Consider the following 9,172-nt stretch of genomic DNA (forward strand, 5'->3'; position numbering starts at 1 on the left):
ACCACAGTACTGCCTACCTGTATCACCAAGCCCATGGAGCAATTTGAATATTAACCCCCCCCAGCCTTAAATCACCCAGCACAAACACACAACAGCAGCTATACTGGCATAATTACCCATTCAGAATGGCAGCCTCTGAGTGAGAGACCCTCCTCTGATGTGATTCACTCAGCAGTGCACTGGGCTCTGAATCCAGCTGTGTTAGAACAGTTACTAAGCCTTCAGCTGCTTGTGCTGTTACTTTGTTTGTTTGAACCATCTCCTCTGCTTCCCTGTTCAAGAACAGGCTGTCAGATTGTCCAGTGTTTGCAACTCCCAGCAAGGAATTCCCCTGTGGTGTAAGCACAACCAGACTCCCAGAAGAATACGAGGGGCTCTCTGGGGTTGGAAGGACTTGGATTAGATCTCTGGCTAGAAGCATCTCAGCATCACTGCCAGCTACTTTATTGAAGACAGCTGGCTGATTAGTAACCTTCTTTACAAGCCTACTAGCAGAGACAGCAAATGCTTTAGTTGTAGATGACCCAGCAGCAGGCTTCACAGTGTCAGGCCTGGAATGCCCAGTCTCAGCTTCGATGAGATCTTCCAGTGATGCCTTCTCCAAAGGCTGTCTTGCTGATGCCTGATGTGATGAAGAGATGGGTACTTGAGTGGGCAGCTGGCGAGTGGTGGCTGCATCTCCTTTCACTAACATGTCCTTACCCTTCTCCATTGCTATAGAGACCACAGTTGAGTTGTTCGCTCTGGCACCTTCAGGAAGCACCATGTTTGGGTCAGACTGGATAGCTGATGTTGGCAGGAGAAACACCTTTTTCTTTGTAAGTGAAGTGGCAATATCATCATTCGTAGCTGTGGAAGGAGAAGCCACAGCTAGTGGAGCTTGTGACGTGGTCTGTGTCAGCTTATGCTGCCTCTCAAGAGCAGTGATATATCCCAAAGACACAGGAGGCTGCACTGCAGTTAAAACAACCTTATTCCCAAGACCTGTTGTGGGTGGTTGCTGTGTCCTTGTGTTAAACACAGCTGACAGAGGTGCACTTGTTCTCAAGAATGCACCAGTTCCTGTTTGTCTTAAACTTGTGCTGGTTTCAGCTGGCTTTGTGTTCTCTCCCATGGTGGCCTGTGAGAACAGTTTAGGAGGGGCTTGATGGATTGGGTCATACTTCACAGCTGACAGTGGGGGAAGGTGTGTAGATGCAGGGGAAGGTGGGCTTGCAGGAGAGTTGGTATACATCCTTGGATGGGTAATTGTAGCCAGAAGCTTCCCAGAAAGTGTTGTTTCCATTTGGACCTTTGTTGAAAACAGAGTACGTGCTGGTGCTGCTGTTGGTGACTCTGTCGTTAAAAGAGGCTTAGGGGCAACAGGAGTAAATTCCAAATGCTCAGTAAGATCAGGTTTTATGGAAGTGGTGTGGGTTTCTGCTGCTTTAGCACACCCCATGACTCCTGCACAGGCCGTGCTGGGTGCTGCTGCACCTCTGCCAGCGTTTCCAGCTGGAAGTGCTGAGGATGTGCTGGCCACAAGCTGAACTTGTGATGGCAGCCTTTGAAGTGCCTCAGTACTTAAGAGGCTTTTCAAAGCAGACTGCAAAGGCACCATGCTGGCAGATACATTCAGTGGGTATTTCATGGTTCTAGCTGAGTGCAAGGCCAAGCACTCTGTGCACTGTGTGTGGGCAGAGGGGGATGTGGTCCCTACCCCTTGGTGATGGCCAGTAGCTTGCAGCATTGGTTTTGTACTGTGTTGAAGCTGACCTCCAGTCCTTGGGATAGTGAAGGGAGGTTGGGCAAGCATTTGAAAATCATAGGGTCCCTCTGCTGTCAGCAAAGGAATTACAGAAGAGGAATGTGGCTTTTCAGCAGGGAGAAATACTTTGGGGGAAATACGGGGGCTGGGCTTTGTAGACACTGCTAGTGGTGGCACAGTGGAGGTGAAAGACTCTGCTGACATCCTGTTAAGGAAAAGCAAATCAGTCCCCTTGGCCTCTTGGGAAACTGGAGCAGGTACCTGCATCTCTTCCAGCAGCCTGTGCAGATGCACAGCCTGCACTGTAGTGCTAAGCCTCAGCCCTGGGTCCAGCAAAGGGTTTGAGCCTGAGGCAACAGCTTGAAACAAACTGGTGATGGCTGTACTATTAGGATTAGTTAGCACTGGCTGAGAAGTTACTTTTAGTTTCTCTGCTTGTTGGTTTGACATAGTGGAGAGAGTAGTTTCAGGCCTCAGAGACTTAATAGTGGGAGATGAGGAACTAGTTTTCATTGGGATACCATGGCTGCTTTCAGGGGTATCCAGATCTTGTGTGTTTGTGAACAAGAGGGCAGCTTTGTGGTCATCTTCATCCTCAGGAGAGGGTGCTGACTGTAAACCTGGTCTGTCTGTGGGCAAAAGGATAAATACAGGCTTAACCAGAATCAAGCTAGAAGGGCTCATGATTTGTGAGTTTGCAAGGTCCAGTGCTGAGGAATTTGATGCTGCCAGGATTTGCTGAATGGAAACCAGAGCCCCAACACTGGTGTTTGGGAATTTTGTAGGTAGAGGGGAATCTTGCATGGGCTGCAGGCATATCATGCCATCAGTACTTTTAAGCAGAAAGGACAAGTATGGGGATGATCTGGTAGCTGCATCATGGGACATGCTGAGCCTCTGCAGCAGGGCTTGTGCCAGATAGGCTGGCATCACATGGGAAACACTGGGCACCCCTGTGGCAGGGTGTGCTGGTGCTGAGCTGGACTGGCTTCCCTGTGCATGGAGCAGGGGTAGTTTTGGAGCCAAAGCTGCCAGGCTGCCAGCTTGCTGGACCTGGGATGCTGAAGGGGCAGAGCTGTGGAGTGGAACTTTCTGATTCCCGTTGTCACGTAGCACAGAGGGGCTGGGGACCAGGAGAGCTTGTGGAGTCAGTGAGGAAGAAGCAGTTTCACCTGTCTCTTGTTGGGGGCTTGTCTTTCTCTTGGAGTCTTCCACTGTGCTCATCTGCAGCACCACAGGGAAGGCTTCCTGAGGCTCAGAATGGGCAGTAACACCTTGAACCCGAGACTGAGCACCTGTAGACATGGATGAAGTTGGTATGTGAAGTCCTTTCTCAGCAGAGGTGGGGCTGCCCATTAGCTGTGATCCAGCATGAGTAGGAGAAGATGGACCCAGTGGTGGGAGGTCTGCATGAACAGGATCAGAAGTGCTTACAGGGTGAAGGGCTGCGTTCCCAAACTTAGACATACCTGGGAAGGGTGCAGATGTTACTCCTTTCAGCTCTTTAGTAGTTTGGGAGAGTTTTAATGTGGAAATCCATGATTGGCTTAATGAGGCTGCAGTAGCAGAAGCCTGTGGGCTCTTGGGGAATCTGGATCTTTCAGGTTTACTTGTCATCATCCAACGATCAGGGTCTCTTTGCAAAACTGGAGCTGTTATTTCTTGAGAGCTCTTGTTGGTTTCTTGGGAAACATGTTCAGTACAGTTGAGAGCCTGGGAAAAAGAGAGGGGCTGTTGTCTATCAGTTAAGTTAACAGGCTGTTGAAATGGAGATGGAAGTAAATCATCATGAACTAGAGCTCCCAGATGCATCAATAAAGACGACTGTACATTGCCTAGTGGGGGTGTCTGAAGAGCAGGCAGTGGGGTTGGGTGTTCAGAACCCTTTATTACAGCTGCTGTTGAGTTCCTGGCTTTACTGCCTGTTGTTTCTTGGCTCAGAGAGACAGTAGGAGAAAACTGAACAGCACTTGTCTGTGTCATTCTGGAATAGACTGCATCATGGTCCCCTGAAGCTGGCTTTTGTGGAAATGCAGAAGTTGCAACTTTAACATCCATACTCTGAGTCTTCTTCAGGTATGCAGGTGTCACACCAACTTTGCTGTCAGGCTGGACGTCTGGCTTTGTCTCTTTTGCCATTTTGCCAGTGGGAGGCATTCCTGTTGGTAACCAATCCACCCCTGCACTTTCAAGAGCAATCTTAACTCTGATGGGATGCAGAGATGCTGCTATTTCTTTTCTTGGAGGATGAAAATTTACTGTAGAACTCACAAGAGACGTTTTAGGACTTGGCACCTCCATCTGCTTGGCAACAGGAATGGAAGAGGCTGCTGTAAAGTCATGGGAGTCATGATGTGTCCTTCCACTGAGACCAGGCTGGGGCAGCTCAGAGCTGGTAGGACTGAAACCAGCCTCAGTAATGTTTTCTGGTTTTCCTTGCAGTGACCTTTCTGGCTGTTCCAGATGTGTGGGAGCCCGTGATCCTTGTGTGGAGACAGGGATGCTTATTGTACTCAAGAGCTTGCTAGGAAACGTGTGTTCATCCTGGAGTTTTAAAGCTGCTGCTTCTGTGTGCACCTCCAAGCTTCCATCAGCCTCCTGAGGCAGCACAGCAGTTCCTTGTGCAGCTATCTCTGCATGGACAGGAGCCAACTCTGCTGTCATTTCCCTGGTAGCATCAACTGCTGAACTCTGAAAATCAAAGGTCACGTTGCCTGAGCTGTCTTCTGGAATGGAAAACACTTCGCTGGGCATCGGGCTGCTCTCAGCTCTTGGTTGGGCTTCTCCAGGAGTGATCAGGCCTAATACTTCACTGACATGATGTTCATTGCTGGAGGCACCTGATGAACAGAAAACAAGCCCTTTGCCTATTCAGATCCATGTGAACTTTTAACAGCTTGCACTTTGGTGCAGGCTGAGTGGGAAGTGGACAGCTAAGTGCCCCCTTGCTGCACTTCAGGACCATACAGGAGGGTGGCCAGGCAGCTCTGACACTGCCATTCTTACAGCCAGCTGCTATAAATCTGACCTTCTGCTGTTTATAGGCAGTGTCAGAGGAAGGATGACACTTCATACTCCTGCCATACTGATGCAGAGCATTAACTAGCCTGTACAAGGGTATAAAGGATAGCCAAAGACGCAGGGGGAGTGAAATGCTTAGGCTGCTCAAAGACAGACCAGTGGCTCTTTAACAGCAAAGCAAGATTAATATATACATGAATGGGATCACTCACCTGGCTCTAACCACTCTTCCACCACCAGTATCCCCATCCTGTGATGAGCTTCCTGATTTGTACTGGGTGACCAGGCAGGACAAAGGTGGTTTGTTTTGTGAAGTGACACAGAGCAGACAGAACACAGTAACTTCTCTACTTTCAACTTCTCAACTCAAAAGCAGGCACTTTTGACAACTGAAGAGACAGACAGCTTACAAGGGTATGGTTTTATCCACACCTTTTTTCTGGCTTCCCATTCAGAAGGGTGACATTCCCAAGTATATTTCCAAACCATGGACTAAAATATGAATGTGCTTCCCTCTCCAAACAGGTTGAGCATTTTCCTTTAGGCACCTGCCCACAAATACATCTATCTGAAAACCAGAAAGTGACTATGTGTTTCAGTGTTAATGCATTTAAATTGTGGCCTTTTGGCAATGGCAAAGAAGAGGTTTAGCAGTTTCATGTCAGGTGAAATCCCTGGGGTTGGCATCCAAGTGTAGTGCCTTAAGAATTGAGATTACAACTTCTTTGTGGTCATTTGGAGAACCAGAACTGCTTTCAGGCAGCAGTGAGCAGGGTAAATTGATAGAAGGGAACCCAAAAACCCTGATATATTGCTAAAAAAGAAATGGGAGTTAATGGATAATGGAGACCAGAGTGTTAAATCTAGGAAATATTTTGAACTGTCATTTGTGCAAACAAATGGAACTCCCATGGTTTAGCCCCAACTTGGCAAAGCAACACAACTGATCTGTCTAGAAAGAGAGACACTAACTGAATCAAGGTCTTGTCTAAAGGCAGTGGTGCAGGTATCCACAAACACACCTTGCAGGGGGACAAGGTAATTAAAAAAAAACCCAAACCCATAACCAACAAACCCCACAGAAGAACAGAATTACTTATTAGGAGGAAAATTCCTTGACACCACCACCACCACCACCAATTTTATCTTGACTGAAGGGAGTAGCCTGCCTGCAGACACAAGGCTGCTTTCATTAGCCAAGTTAATTTTATGTACATCTGGAGGGTATGCTCACAGGCACAGGGTGAGAAGTAGAAAGCAGAGAGTGACTGGTTCCCTGCACTGACTGACAGCAGCCCTAGGAACTCGTTTGAGGCATGACAGCATTACAAACTCATCACTGATTTTATACTGTCAGAAATATTTGGCAGGACAGCTGTTCCCAAAGCAAAGGCAGAACAGTATGTCACTGCGTGGTGAAGAGGGGAGCTCATGGTTAGTGTCATAAACAGTGGTGCCTGGAAAGGTATGTGCTGAAGAAGGTTTCAGCAGACACAAGATTGACCCTCAGTTCAGCCAGGGAGCTACTCTGTGAAGTGACTGGTTTTCCTTTCCCCCACCTGAAGGGGATGATATTTTCTTTGGGGAATGAACTGGCTCTTCACTTGCATAAGCAGCACAGCTGTGTCCTGATCTGGGGACACCAATGCTCCCATGACAGAATCCATTCACAACAGATCTTGAGCTTTACAGCTCAAGAGGAAGGAGCACAAACAGAGAGGAGTTGCTCCTTTATCTCACTGTTGTCACACACCCGATGGCACAATATTTAGCATAGTCTTTATGCTTCCTGATAACAGAGGGAAAAGAAGGCAGAAAGACTGCAATTAAGAGCAGAACAAAACACATCACTCACCAGATAATTCCAATAATCCAGCTGCAATCAGAATAAAGATGGGAAATTCTTCTTGCATCTTGTGAAGCAGGTCCTGAGTCACCCCAGTAACAGGATATACAGACAGGATGCAGCTCTCCAAGGAGTCACTGCTGCCTCTTAGGAGTAGGCATTTGCTGTGCTTGTTCCAGTGACAGTATTAGGTTGCTTTATAAGAACCTAGGGCCAAGCAGCAACCAATAATCTGTTCCAAGGGGGAAAAAAAAGAAAAGAAGATAAAAAGGACACTGGACCAATTGAAATCAACTGATTTTTGAAGAAGAGAGTAGGTTCCCATGCGTGGCTGGGATGGAAAACATGAGCTTGCTCATGCCAGGCAGCTCTTGGTCTCTGGAGAAAAAGTTGAAGTGCTTCCCTGAGTATTGTGTGCAGTTCCAGGCCCTGTCGTTTGAAAAGCACGGTGAGGTACCCGAATACAGCCAGATGAGGGCAACAAAGCTGATGGAAGGGCTGAAAGGCACGTCCTGTGTGTAGCAGCTGAGGCCTTTGTGTTTGGTCTAGTTTGGAGAACAGGAGGCTGAGGGGCAATCTCATTGGTGTGTAAGGGCAATGAGGTTGCCCTCTACAGCTTCCTGGGGGGGGGGAAGTGCAAAGGGAGGTGCTGGTCTCTTCTCCCTGGTATCCAGCAATTGGACACGTGGAAACAGCTCAAAGCTTCATCAGGGGAGGTTTAGACTTGACATTAAGCAACATTTCTTTATCAAGGAAGTGGCCAAATACTGGAAGTGGCTTCCTAGAGAGGCAATTGGTGCTTCAAACCTGTCAGTGTTTAGAAGAGATTTGTAAAATGGTCTTAATAACATGCTTTAACTTCTTGTCAGGCCTGGAGTGGTCAGGCAGTTGTGACTAGGTGACTGTTGGAGGTCCCTTCCAACCAAAATAGCCTATAATTTTATAAATCTAATTCTGCCCATTAAGGGTCAGATGGTTTTGTCAGTTTATGCCAAGACAAACATAAGCAGGGACCAGTCTGGATGTCAGAGGGAAACACTTCCCTGAAGCAATCCATCTCTGTACGTGTTTCACACTGTGAGCCGTTCTGTCCCCACACTCTCCAGGCAGAGTTAAAGCCATGGACAAAGGCTGCTAGTGATGCTGCCTCTATCATTCTCTAAAGCCTGCTGGATCCTCTCTTCCCTAGGCCCACAGGCAAAACGACCTCTTAGTTCCAGAGATGTGGAGAGAAGACAATCTACTCTGAATCACAGCAGATGACAGCACAGCAGCTAACCTCACCCAGCTCACAGCAGCCTCAGCTAACGTTCTGGTGAGACAGGAATGAGAGCCACAGTGGAAGAACAAGCATGAGAAGTGCTTAACTTACTCTTTCATAACAACACAAGACCAGAGGCTTCTTAGGCAAAGTTGCAGTTACTCACCCTTTCACCTTCAGCTGTAAGACCCCAGCAAAGAGTCACTTGAAGACAGTAGCATAAATCAGGCATCTTTTTAGTGCCAAGCACCTGAACACACACACAGAGCAAAAGAAACACTTGGAAACAGAAAATTTAGTGCAAAGCAGCTTAAGGAGATAAAAGAGACCATAATCATATAGCCCTGACTGTTGGTGGAAGTCAAACAATGAGCAAGGGTCAGGTAAGTAGCATAATAACAGCTGAGAACAGCACTGCAAGAGACACCAAGGACAAGGTGATAGCTCTTGAAGGAAGTAACAATAAGCCATTATCTATCCTTCAGCAAACTGATAAAGTGTAGTCTAGAAGATAATGCAACAGAGAAGGTGCTGACAGATAATTTCCAGTCCTAGCCATATCACTCACCTGGATGGGGTAACTAAGGTCAGGTTACTTCATCTTTTTCCCACTCAGTAAGTTGTCTGTGAAATAAAATTATCCTGACTGGCACTTGTACAGCACCTGGCACACCTAAACGTTAGTTGGTGCCCCCAAGCCAGCACACAGTAATTTGCCATGTTAGCTAACACATTAAACACTTCCAAAAAGGCTCCATTTCCACAGGTTCCACATCTCCAAGCTGTGTCCTGTTTCTTTCACAGGTTGACAGGCTAACCATTGCCTGCTCCTGTCTTCACTTAGCAAGTAACACAGCCTGTGTTACTGTCTCACCCAGATCAGAGCAGATACTCAATTTTCCAGGTGCTGTGAGGTTCTGGGATCAACGGCTGGGATCTGCAATCCAACCCCTACCACACTGTCTGACAGACAGGAGTATGGTACATCAGCATGGATACCATACCTGGTGCTGTTCAGACTAAACAGTATGGAACTTTCCAGTTCTAACTAAAGGAATAACTCCACTAGAAGTAGCAGTTAGTACCTCTCAGTCTCTGCAGGCCACTTACCCTTGAGAAGTCAGGGGTCTCCTCCCTCAGGCTGTCATGAGTTACACTAATGAGCATCGGTCAAGATGTATCTTAAGATCTGCTGCAACTGTTTTACAAGATGCTGGAAAAGCATCTGTTCCCAGTACATACAATGCACCTGTGAGCTTCCCACTGAGGGCAGAAAGACCAGGTGCAAGACAATTTC

Source organism: Gallinula chloropus, assembly GCF_964237585.1.
Source record: "Gallinula chloropus genome assembly, chromosome: 24".
Lineage (NCBI taxonomy): Eukaryota > Metazoa > Chordata > Aves > Gruiformes > Rallidae > Gallinula > Gallinula chloropus.